We start from the raw sequence: 13,619 nt of genomic DNA, 5'->3' as shown, positions 1-13,619 counted from the left end.
ATTTGTGGGTTTTCTAGATTGTTTTGTTATATGCACAATTTCTTAATCTGGCTTTTTTCTTATTTATATAAATTTTTAGAGATAAAGATTTCTCCCTAAATACTACTTTGACTATATTTCACATATTTTGGTATGTTTTCTCATTTTTTTCATTTTTTTTTCATGAAATTGTTGATTATTTCTATGATTTATTCTTTGACTCATCCATTCTTTAGGACTGTTTCCCCTTTCTCCCTCCCCCCGCCCCCAATTAATTGGTTCAGACTCCCTTTATTGAATGTAATTTATATTGTTTTATGGTCAGGAAAGTATGTATTCTCCTGCATTTGTTCATAAGTTTTTTTTTAATTCCCTAATATATGGTCAATTTTTGTGAAGGTGCTGTAAATAGCTGAAAATAAGTATGCTTCTTTCTGTTTCTATTCAGTGTTTTCCAGAAGTTATTTGTAACTTTTCTAAAATTTTATTCATTTTCTTAATTTGTTTATTTTATAATGAGATAATAATAGATCTGAGAAGAGTAAATTGAAATCTCCCCCTACTATTTTAGTTTTACTATTTCCTCCTACTTTATTGTATATGTTTGGTGTTGATATTAATTAATTTTATATAATCCCTTTTAACAAAATATAGTTTCCTCATTTATTTCTTTTAATTAGTCTGGTTTTGCTTTTACACATTTTTCTAAGATCATATCTTTTGTGTATATTACAGCTTTACAGCATTACAGATTCTTTTCCAGGCCTTTACTTTAATGGTATTATTTTGTTTTAGTTTTGTTTCTTATAACAACATAATGTTGAATTCTGGTATTTTTTCTATTCTGCTCTCTCTTCTCCTCTTCCATTATCTGGGTGAGTTTATCTCATTCACATTCACAATTATGATTTCTAACTGATTTCCTTCTGTCCTATTCTCTTAAATTGTTCCTTCTCCTTTTCCCCATCTTGTCTTTAAAAACTTGTTTTGCTCCAGACCACTGTCTCCCTTGATTTACCTTCTTTCTTACTCCCCTTCACTCCCACTTTTTTTCTTAACCCCTTGCTTTCCTAGTTCTCTTTTGGGTAAGAATTTTGAATTTTTGTTTCAAAGTGAGTGCATATATATCTTTCTACTTTTATCCTTTCAGCTGAATGTGTGATTCAAGTGTTACTAACTCCCTGTCATTTCCTTTATCTGGTCTATAAACTCTCAAGTGTTACTAACTCCCTGTCATTTCCTTTATCTGGTCTATAAACTCTTCTTCATGTGCTCCATTTGTGTGAGATAATTCTCCCTGTTCTTCCTCTCCCTTCTCCACTTTTCCAGTGCATTTTTCTCCACTCCTTCGCTCCCCACTTCTTACATTCTTCTTTTGGCATCATCCAAATGTAATGGAATAATGCCTAGGTTTTCTATCTAATTAGACTCCCTATAACACCCCTGGTGATGTCAAAGTTCTGGGAAGTTACATTTATCATCTCTCCGTATTATAACATATATAGTTGAATTTATTTTTTAAAGTCCTTTATGATTTCTCACTCATTTGCTATTTTTTTTTTTTAATCTCTTGAGTCTATGTTTGAAAGTCATATTCTCTACCAAGATTTGGTGATTTCTTTTTTTCTTTTCTTTCTTTCTGTTTTTTTTTTTTTTTTTTTTTTTTTTTTTTTTTTTTTTTTTTGGCTAAAGCAGTTGGAATTAAATGACTTGTTCAGGGTCACACAGCCAAAGTTTGATATTTTCATCAAGAATTCTTGAAAGTCTTCTGTTTCATTAAAGATCCATCCCTTTCCCCCAATAGGATTGTACTCAGTGGTGCAGGGTTAGGTTATTCTTGGTTTTGATTCTAGATCCTTTGCTTTCCAGAATATCACATACCAAGTTCTAAATTCCTTTATAATTATGGTTGTTAAATCATGTGTGATCTTGCCCAAGATTCCATAATACTTGAATTCTTTCTTTCTGGCTGTTTACAATAATTTTTACTTGACCTTAATGCTTTTGCTGTCATATTCTGGGAATTTTTATTTGGGATTTTGTTTCAGGAGGTAACCAATGGATTTTTTTTTTTCAATTTCTACTTTGCCCTCTAGTTTTAAGATATTCTGATAGTTTTTTTTTTATGACTTCTTGAAATTTGATCTCTAATATCTTTTCTTTTTGGACATGGTTTTCAGATAGTTCAATGATTCTTAAATTTTCTCTCCTTTCTCTATTTTCTTTTTCTTTTTTTTCTTTTTGCTGAGGCAATTGGGGCTAAGTGACATGTCCAGGATCACACAGCTAGAAAGTGTTAAGTGTCTGAGATCAGCACTTAACACACAAGGTTGTTCAGTTCTTCTTACTTCAGGATTGGTGCTCTATCTACTGCCCCATCTAACTGCCCCACCTTGCTCTCTTTTCTAGGACAGTTATTTTTCCTGTAAGATAGTTCATATTTTCTTCTCCTTTTTTTAGTTTTTTGAATTAAAAATATATGTATATTTCTTAATGTCTGATGCAATCATTAGCTTCTATTTGATCAGTTCTAATTCTCAAGGAGTTATTTTTTTAATAAGGTTTTGTATTTTTGCCAAGCTATCATTCTCTTTTCATAACTTTCTTACATAGCCTTCCATTTTTTCTCTTTACACTCTTTTAAAAATCATTTTTAATCTTTTTTTTTTTAATGATTTAACTTTCTTAGGAATTTTTATTGGGATTGTCTCCAATTTGCCTTTTTTTCTTTTGAGATTTTGCTTATGAATGTTTTCAAGTCATTGTCATCTTTTGAGTTTGTGACTTGTATTTCCTTTATGGAAATACTAAGTCTTTATAGATTCTTATTTTATTTTCTCATTTTTCTCACCTACTTCTTGATTATGGGTTTCATGTAAATGCTAGACTCTTGAGTATTTCTCAGGGTGATGACAGAAATGATTTTTGTCATTTTAAAGTCTGATGCTTTCAAAATCCATTCTGAGGGCCCATGAGTTTTAGTGGCAACAAAGTGGTGATCTGGGGAGAGAACTCATTTGAGTTCTGCAAGTTCCTGACCCAAATATGTGTCTATTGGCTTCTGTGTGATAGAGTTTACATAGACTACTGCTAGATTCAGTCTCTGTTGGTCACTGGGAGGTTCTACAGGCGCAGCGTGATTGAGGGAGTAGCTTTTTTTGTTCTGAGACTTCTGCCCTAGTTGTTCCTCTCTGGGCTTGTATGTGGGGCTGAAAATTAGAATTGTTGCTCTGCACCTGGGCTCCGAGACATACAGACAACTATTTCTAAAACTTGTTCCTTGTTAAGCGCGATTAGAGCCTGGCTTGTAACATTCTTCGTTGTCTTAATCCTAAAAGACAGAGCTGCCAGATGGCACCCATTCTTGCACCCATTTATACATAACTAGTTTAGGGATCTCCTGAAAGATATTTATACCCCAGGGTTGCCACTCTTGTGCCTGGGATGTGGCTACCTTTGGCTACCTGGATGCTAGAATGCTTCCTTCAGTGCTGCTGCTGCCATCACCACCCACAAACTCCTAGCCAGCACACTTGTTTGTCTATCTCTCTAAGCCACCCTGGGCTAGAAAAATTACTTAGTATGACTTATTCTTGGTTTTCCTGGTCAGAATTTGACTGGGCACGTTTTTAGGTTGTTGTGTAGGAAATATGCTAGATGAACCAGGTAAAAATGTTTCCTCTTATTCTGTCATCTTCCCCCGAAATCTTTCCAAAAACCATGAATAGTTAATAACCTTTGCTTTAATGAGTTGTGCTGATCTATTGGCATTCAATATTTCACAATTATTTAAATGTTTATCTTTCCTTTTTCCTTTAAGGTTTTCTTAAAATGGAAATATTCTTCATAAATTTGCTTTTGCCAAATAATTTGTCAATAATTCTGTATTGATTTTCCTTCTCTACTTTCATGCTACTTACTATCTACTATCTTCAATTAGAAACAATATAAATATATATATATATGTATATGTATATCTATGTGTGTATATACCTTACCTATTTAGTCTAATTTATCTTTTGAATTTTCTTTTTGTTTTGGCCTGAACTTCATGTAATCTCTTTCCTCTGATCCCCCAACTCTATATTCATAGAATTTATTGAGTTTTACATTTAATTCTCTCCAATATGATTCAAGTTTAATTTCTCTTTCCATTTTATTGAAGTTCTTTTGGATTCTCTTTTGTACTCTGTTCTGTCTTTCCTAGGCATCTGGTTTAATTATCATCACTTTGCCTTTTTTTAAAAATACAATTCTTTTACTGATCCTGTGCAGTAGTTCCCTCCACCCCCTCCCCCATATCAAGATGTTGCAATTCTTAGATTCCATTTTTTAGATTATTAATTGGAAAATTGGAGGACTTTTTCATGAAAATTTGCAAGTGGAAAGAACCATCTGTAATTTATTCCCTTTCGGCATCGTTCCTTAGTCATGTCTTTGAGTTCTTAGAGGGAGATGAGAGGTCATTAAAAATCATCATTTTTTCCTCTTTTGTAGGGAAAAAAACATTGGATTGTTTAACTATTCTTGTTATTTTCTTTTAATGCTTTATGCACCCTAATATAATGTGATTTTGTTAGGACCTATAAAATTTGGATATATACGGACTTTTTTTCCTCTCTTTTTTTCTCCATATTTTGTCATCTCTGGATATCTCACTCCTTCTGGAGACTCATACTCTCCATTTTGATGACCAATTTGTGCCTAGTTTTACCTTTAAAGTGGGGTTTTAAATTCAGACTCCGTGAACTTATTTTAAAAAAAAATATTTTGACAACTGTATTTCAATAGAATTGGTTTCTTTATCTTATGCATTTAAGGACTTCATTCTGAGGGGGAGTCATAGACTTCACAGATTGAGAAAAGTGACACCAAAAAAGTATAATAACTCCTGATCTAGAAGAGAGCTATCAGTCTCAGTTAAGAAAATCACAAGTCACTTTCTTTCAAGTTTTATCAATAAATTTTATTCAGTTTTATGGATATTCCTTCTGCAGTGCTTGAAAGGTGACATCAAAAAAGTATAATAACCCCTGATCTAGAAGAGTTATCAGTCTCAATTAAGAAAATCACAGTTCACTTTCTTTCAAGTTCATCAATAAATGTTATTCAGTTACTGAAACAGCTATGCCCAGAAAAAGAACTCTGGGAGATGACTAAAAACCATTACATTGAATTCCCAATCCCTATATTTATGCACACCTGCATTTTTGATTTCCTTTCCAAGCTAATTGAACAATATTTCAGAGTCTGATTCTTTTAGTACAGCAAAATAACATTTTGGTCATGTATACTTATTGTGTATCTAATTTATATTTTAATATATTTAACATCTACTGGTCATCCTGCCATCTAGGGGAGGGGGTGGGGGGGTAAGAGGTGAAAAATTGGAACAAGAGGTTTGGCAATTCTTAATGCTGTAAAGTTACCCATGCATATATCCTGTAAATAAAAGGCTATTAAATAAAAAATAAAATAAAATAAAAAAATAAAAAAAAATAAATGTTATTCAGTTTATGGATATTTCTTCTGCAGTGTTTGAATTTATTTATGAAATATTTTTTGGTATACTTTGCCTCTGCCACTGAGTCTAGATCAATTAATTCTAATTTATGTATTCAAAGCAAAGTTTATTATTCTGTAATTTTTGCTCCTTCCATTTTTCCAGAAAAACAAATTAGCAAATTTCTTTTCCCTAAAATAGTGCAATTGATTTGTTTGCTTAACTGTACTATATTTAAACTTAACATAAAATTAAACTCATAAATTCACACTTCAGAATGTAATTTTTAACATTATTCCAAATGTAAATTATATCATTTCAAAGCAGCTTTCCTTCATCCCTTTTCCCTTTTTGCATAGTGTAATTTTTCTCGGAACAGTGATTTTTATCACAGACTACAGAAAAGTTGAGTTTCAAGTCAAATTGCCAGAACATATAAGTTTATCATGAATTTTGTATTAAAAATTGGTGTACCATGAGTATGGCTTTGCTCCATCACATATTGTAATTGTTATAACCTATTCTTTTTCCTTGTCAGCTTTCCCTAGAGTGATCATGTTGTTCTGATAGGAAATGATAAGAATTTTAACTTTTGATAAAAGATAAAAAACACTGCTTTAAGGGAAGAACAGTGCTGTTTAGAGCTCTCTCAAGTCTAAGCACCTTAGTCTCTTAGTCACCTTTAAAAGAGTAATTTCTTAAAAATCAAGTATTTTCTTTTCCTTCCCACTTACACACACACACACACACACACACACACACACACACACACACACACAATGAGGGGGGGAAAAAAAAGAAAAAGAAATTTTTATAATAAGCATAGTCGGGCAAAATTGGTCACGTCCCAAAATGTATCTGTTTGTATATTTAGTTCATTATTACTTTTTTTTTTTCAGAAGGGTAAGTAGTGTGCTTTATCATCAGTCCTCTGTAATCATGGTTGATCATTGTGTCTATTTGAGTTCTTGAATTATCACACATTCCCTTTGCTCCATATCTGGCTCATGTGCAGATTAGTTTTTACCAATAAGTTGGTGATGGAACTCTGTCATATACTTTTCTTGTAGCCTGTTACATGAAAATTTAATGTTAACATCTCACAATTTATTATGTTTTGACAGCACTTGTTTCTTAAAGTATGTACTTTAAGTCATACAATTTAGTATTTTAATTTTAATTTTCTCACTTCCAACCCTGACCAGATGGTGACAGCAAAACATCATACAATTTGTGTTACTTGGCAATCATAAAAAGATACATACACATGATCGTTAAAATAAATATATCAAAAAATATGTAAAGCTGTTCCATTAACATAACTAACAGCTGAAATGTAACATAACAGATCAACATGCATGCTGCAACATTTGTTATTGGTCTTGGTTTTGCCTTTTAAGTCTGTAAAAAATTTATTCTTGTTTTCATTGGAATACTGTTGAGTGTCAAGCTGTATCTAATGAAATGAACTCTTACTTATGTAAAAGATGCATTTCCTAATTCTATGTTTATCTTTGGCACAATGAAAGTATTGGGCTTAATACAGTATTTGTAATGCAATGACAATTAAAATTTAATGGCAAGGAATTATTAGGAAATGAGTAATTTGTTACATAAATAAATTAAAAATACTACTAATAAAAAAGTGTATAAAAATAATCTAATGGCATATATGTCATCCTTTGCTCTTTAGGACTGAGAGAAATCCAAAAGGGAAATTGTTGAAACTGTTTCCTTTATTTTCTTTCCTTGCTTCTGTCAAAAAGAAGAAAAAATTCAGTAACCCATCTTCCTAACTACTTTGGTTTGTTTGTATAGATTTTATGATGTACTAAAAAAAAATTTTATATGTGCCAGGACACATAACAGTATATGTAATGTGAAAAAAGCTAGTCTTAGAATGAATTGTATTGCATTCGAAAGAAGGTGGTTGTCAGGTACATTGAAAAATTTCTATTTTTTCACTATAAACAAATGATATGATATAAAATAAATTTTAAAAGAAAATCAAATAACATTCTAAAATCTCAAGTGAAACATTGTACTTATAGACTGGGAAAACTTTTAAATGTGATGGGAAAAATACGTTTTTATGCCCAAAGTCCTAGAAATAGTCATTTGTAGAGCATCTTGAAGATTTTCTTGAAAGGTAATAATTGGAAACTTTGCCATTTTGAATTTATTTCTACAGTCCCAAACATACTAAAATAATGTGCAATTAAAAAATAGATATCTTTATATAAAAAAATTGAAAGAGGAATAGCAGTAGGATAGATGGAAAAAAAAGATGGTTGAGTTTGTGTGGGAAGGTGGTGGTGGGGTTAGGGTTTAAAGGAGCTCAAATCCCTCATAAGTAGCCTGGTAAAAATTCATAAAAAGGCAGAATTACAAAGAAAATCAAAGAGAATTATCTATAATCTCTTCTTTCCAATATAGAATTACACAAAAAGACTATCAGAATCAAATGGTAATAGCAAGGTTGTTGATATACTGAGATATTCTGGCTACTAAGATGAGAATTCCCTGTTTGACAAAACCTGTATATTAGCCTGACAGAAATCAGGTTTAAAGATCAATAGTCACATCATATACTAAGTAATTAGCACCAAATAGATGCATGACCTAGAAATAAAGGGTGACATGATAAATTAAAGGAGCAAGGAAGACTTTGTCTTTTGAACTATGGATAGGAAAGAGTTCTAGATCAAACAAGAAATAAGAGAGGATCAGAGATGACAAATTCACCAATTTTGCTTACAGAAAATTTTGAATTTTTTTTTAGCACAAACAGAACTAATGTACTTAAAATTTAGAAGAGAAATGGTTACTGTTACTGTTTTGCAGTAACTTTCTCCATTAAAGGGCTCATGGCCAAGATACATAAGAAACTCATCCAAATTTATTAGAACAAGAGTCATTCCCAGTAGATAAATGGTCAAAAGATATGAAAAGGCAGTTTTAAAAGGAAGCAACCCAGGTTTTTGAGAAACATGAAAAAAATGCTTCAACTTAACTAATAATCAGAAATGCAAATTAAAACAATGCTCAAAGTTCCACCTTATGCCAAATGGATGGAGAAATATGACCGAAAAAAGGGTAATGACAGATGTTGGAGGGGCTGCAGGAAAATGGACACATTGATGCACTGTTGGTCCACTATTCTGGAAAGCAATTTGAAACCATTCCCCAGAGTCCCTAAACTGTGCAAATTCTTTGACCAGCAATACTACTACTGCACCTATAACCTCAAAAGTGATTAGGGAAAGAGGAAAGGGACTCACAAGCATGAAATTATTTGTAGCAATTATTTTTGTAGTAACAAAAACTGGAGATAAGCCCATCATTTGAAGAATGGATGAATATGTTATGGTATATGAATGTAATGGAATACTACTGTGCTTTAAGAAATGATGGAAGGCATTGGTTTAGGAAGCCCTGAAGAGTCTTGTGTGGATTGAGCAGAGACAACTGCTGAAGTTCCTCATCATTTTTCAATACATTCCTCTAAAGTGTCACAGAATTTGAGATCAGTTGTCTAATTCAATCAACATTCAATCAAAAGAATTCTCATTTTCATATCTGACAAATGGTCATCTGGTTTGAGGATCTCCAAAGTGGGAGAGCCTACAGCTCTTGAAACAGCCATGTTGCTTTCTGTCCTGGGCTTCATCTAGAGCAGCATCTGTCTTTACTTCCGAGATGCTGATGCCAAGAAGAACTAAGTTGTCATCTATGAACTCCTTTTGAAGGAGAGAGTAATGGTAGACAAGAAGGATGTCCATGTGCCAAAGCGCCCTGAGCTGGCAGACAAGAATGTGTCCAGACTCCATGTCATGAAAGCCAGGCATTCTTGTAATGTCTCCTGGCTATGTTACGGAGCAGTTTGCATGGAGGCATTTCTCTTGGTACCTAACCAATGAAGCTATTCATGCTTCAGGGATTACCTTCACCTCCTCCTAAGATTGTGTTTGCCACCCTATACAGAAGTCCTGAGACAGGAGGGAGCAAAGTCCTGGCCTGGAGGGTGGGCATTCTTCCTGGCTTACTCAGGGTGAACCTGACAGAGACACTTACAAAGTGCTGCTCCCCTGGTGCTGACAAGACCCTGGTGGATCAGCAACAAAATTCCATTTCAGAGGTGAATTTGATCATAAACATGATCAATCTCCTTAATAAAAACTGTTGAGATATGTCTCATATTGAATAAAAATTTTTTTGAAAAAAAAAAAAAGAAACATTCCCTTTTAAGAGAGCTCTAATGTATTGTTAACAGATTCTCTGTCCTCCAATATCAAGTCTAGATTTGCTACTTTGCAATTTTTATCTATTGCTTTGCTTTGCCCTCTGGAGTCAAGAAGCAGCTGCTATAAGCTCTAGTCCTGAACTGGAATCATCAAAGTATCTAACCAAGAGGGTAACAATTGGCCTTTACACCCTTGAGTTCCTGAAAGTTCATCAAGTAGACATTTAGCCACCTCTTAAGCCTTAAGTAGCTTAGCAATCTATAACCAAGGATACATCTGGCAGCACTATATACATGATAGACACAAATGAGAAAGAAGGCCAGAGGCAAGACCCTATTAAAATAGATAGGGAAAAAATAGGTGCCTAATATCCTTTCTAAGAGTTCAGGAGTATTGATAATTGATTTTGACAAAAAGTCACAATTCAGAAAGTAAAGTCTGAAATAAGCATAACAGAAGATGACATCAACAAAAAAGAAATTTTATGGGTCCAGAGACGTCCAAAACAAAAGTTTAGAGGAAGAGATTAACAGGAACTATGGGTAGAGCCTCACTTAAGACTTTCTTGACCATAAAGCCTGTTATAATTCCTGGAAGAAATAAAAAAGATATTACAAATGAAATGAGAGTGCTAAAGAAAATAATTGAAAGAATAAGCAGTTTAGTCTTGGCTTTTTCCTCTATTCTTTCTCTTCCTTTCCTTCTCTCTCTCCTTTTCCCTCTTCCTCTCCCTTTCCATCTTGATTTCCACACCCCACCCCTCCTCCTCCTTCTCTTTCTCCCTCTCTTTCATATCTGCTTCCTTTGTTGCCATATCTCCCCATCATAAAAAAAAAAAAAACTTTACTTCATTCCACCTTACTATCACTCTATATCTTTCCTCTCTTTCATAGATAAACTCTGCTTCTGTTATGTTTTAATGATTTTTTTAAAAAAGAAAGGAAGAGAAGAGAAATATTCTGAGATGGTAGAGGAAGAGGAAGGATGGGGAAAATTCTGTCTTATTTGGAGGGTGCAAGCAGAATCCTATACGAAAAGAAGGAATCATATAGCACAGGTGATACTTGAATTTTACTCTCATCTGAACCAGTTTAAAAAGAAAGGATGCACACACACACATACATACACACACACTTAACAGGCAAGAGGGAAAGGGGAAGATAAAAAGGAGAACAGTTTAATACAGGGGAATAGTCTTAAGAAAAAAAACAAATTCTTAAAGAAGGATCCAGAAGTAAAAAAAAAAGAAAAAACTTTGTTAGCTTTTGCTAAAATACACAATTTATCAAGATGTTTCAAACATGCTACAGTTTTGATCACTGTAAAAATGTTTGTTTGTTTTCTCTAAGTAGCCACTCCAAATAAGTTTTATAGATAAAAATAATAGTCACCTTTTAACATTGGAAAAATCAAAATCATTCATTAAAACGGTGGTGGTGTGATAGGACATATGTTTGTTTAGTTTTAAACATCCAATTCTCTACTTTATCTGAATCATAAATAAAAATGATTTTTGAAAATTAAAAAAAAATAGAAAATAGGTTGGAGGGAAATATACATTAATCATAGCTGTGAATGTCAATGAAATAAACTCACCCACAAAATGGAAAAGGGTAGCAAAATGAACTAGAAACTACATTTTAAACAATTTGTTGTTTATAAGAAACATACCTGAAACAAACAAAAAAAGATAGACAAAAAGTTGAGACTGAAGCAGTATCTATTAAATTTTAGGTGGGAAAAAAAGGCAAGGGTAGTAATTATGATCTCCATCAAAAATAGATCTAATCAAAAGAAATATAAAGAGAAACTATTTTGCTAATAAATTCAAGAGACAATGAATAAATAAAAAAAATATGTACCAAATGGGATAGCATCTAAATTCTCAAAGAAAATGAGCTATAGGGAGAAATAGATAATAAAACTTTCATAGTAGGGAATAAGGGAAGGATGGCTCCATTTATTCTCCCCTCCAAAAAAAAAAGAAAAAAGAAAAAAATGAAGAACCTAAGTAGAATTTTAGAAAAGTTAGATTTGAGAGCTATTAGAGACTACTGAATGGAGTAAAAAGGAATCTACATGTTATCAGTTTTATATATATGGCATTTTAAAAACATAAGCATAAAATCTCACAAAAGAAGAAAGACTTAGATTGTAATTCAATAAAAAGTATTCAACAAAGGGCTTTTGAAGCAAATATTTAAAATCATTTGGAAGGTATTCCTACATTGAAACCAGAAAATGAGAAAGTGAATTCATCAAACATCCAATGATTGACACATTTATCTAGACTATAACCACAAAGCTATCTTTTCTGACTTTTGAAAGAAACCATGTCCAGAAGGGAACTTGTTTCTTGTAATCTGTTCAAATTTTTTTTAACACAGTCAAATCAACAAGAATTTATTAAGATATAATGTGTAAGGAACTGTGCTAAGTACTGAAATGAATGAAAAGTCTAAGAGACAGAGTTTCTGGATAATTAATAATACATTAATTATGACTAGCAAATATTCAATAAACTCAGGTCAGTGGTTCTCTCAGAAACCAAAGATGAACCTTGGTTAAATACTTTTGGAAAATGATTTGTCCTTGACAGTGAAAATCAGTACTAATTGGTTACCAAAATGAATATTATAATGAAAGTTGATCTTATTCCAATGAAGAGCTGAAGAACCATGACTAATCATATCACTCATGTATAAAGAGATTCATTTCAAGCCCAGTCACTCTAGACATAGGCATCCATCTTCACCCAGTCTTAACTGGGTAGAAAAATGAACCAGAATTCACTTAAATTAGATTCTCTTTACCCTTTAATCAGGATTAAACTCAGGTAGGATCCTGCCATAAGATTTAGAAGAATGTCTCATTATCAGCCCTGTCCTTCACAAAGATTGAGTTTAGAATGAGGAAGTATAAAGGGGGAAAAAAATGGATCTCCCTCCCCCAATCTGAATAATTGGTTATTAATAATCATTTCAGTACTAGGAATTTTATGACATAATTAAAAGTTCCTTTTCTGAAGAAAAAACTTCATAGTACAAGTCAGCAGTTTGAGATTGCATCAAAATTAAGGGAGAACCATTAAGAAATACTTTGTGCTTTTCTTCATCAAATAAAGCATATTTATCTTTTTTTTAAAAAAATTAATTGGAGACTATATAATTTAATCTTAACAAATGGGTGTGTCAAAGGAATAAAATCATTGAAATAATCATAATTTCATTAAATATTACAACAAAAAAGACAACATATCAACATTTTTGAGATGTGATCAAAGCAGTAGGAAATTTTAGGAGCAAATTTTAGGAGGAATTTTTATATCTCTAAACACTTATCAATAAAAAAAAGCAGAGCATTCATTTAGGTGTTCAACTAAAAAAACAAACAAACTAGGAAACATATTTTAAGACCCCCCCCCCAGTTAAACACAAAATAGGAACTCTGAAAATCAATGAAAAAATTAAGAAAACTGAAAACAAAAAATTAAATAAAACTAGTGTTTAAAAAATAGATAAAACCACGAACTAACCTGGTTTTTCAAAAAGAAAATCATTCTTCAGAGAGCAATTTGGAACTATGCCCAAAAGGCAAATTTTGTATGCCCTTTGATCCGATACCACTATTAATTCTGTATCCCAAAGAAATCATTACAAAAAGGGGGGTGGGGGAAAGGGCAGGACTTACCTGTACAAAAATCTTTATAGCAGCTCTTTTTGTGGTGGCAAAGAAATGAAAATTGAGGGTATTTCCATCAATTGGGAAATGACTGAATAAGTTGTAGCATAAGAATTTAATGGCATACTATTGTTCTATAAGAAATGATGAGTAGGCAGATTTCAGAAAAACCTGGAAAGACTTACATGAATTGATGCGGAGTGAAGTGAGCA

General features: G+C 32.5%; 1 protein-coding gene and 1 pseudogene across 5 annotated transcripts in view; both read left to right on the top strand.

The window, feature by feature from the left end:
• Positions 1–13,619, top strand: part of RGS22 (regulator of G protein signaling 22) — a 162,066-nt gene that overhangs the window by 82,281 nt on the left and 66,166 nt on the right. The gene's annotated exons all lie outside the window — the stretch shown is intronic.
• On the top strand, positions 8,564–13,436 carry LOC111719119 (annotated as a pseudogene).

This window comes from Sarcophilus harrisii, chromosome 1 (genome assembly GCF_902635505.1).
Source record: "Sarcophilus harrisii chromosome 1, mSarHar1.11, whole genome shotgun sequence".
Taxonomy (NCBI): domain Eukaryota; kingdom Metazoa; phylum Chordata; class Mammalia; order Dasyuromorphia; family Dasyuridae; genus Sarcophilus; species Sarcophilus harrisii.
This window is presented reverse-complemented; position numbering and strand designations above follow the sequence as displayed.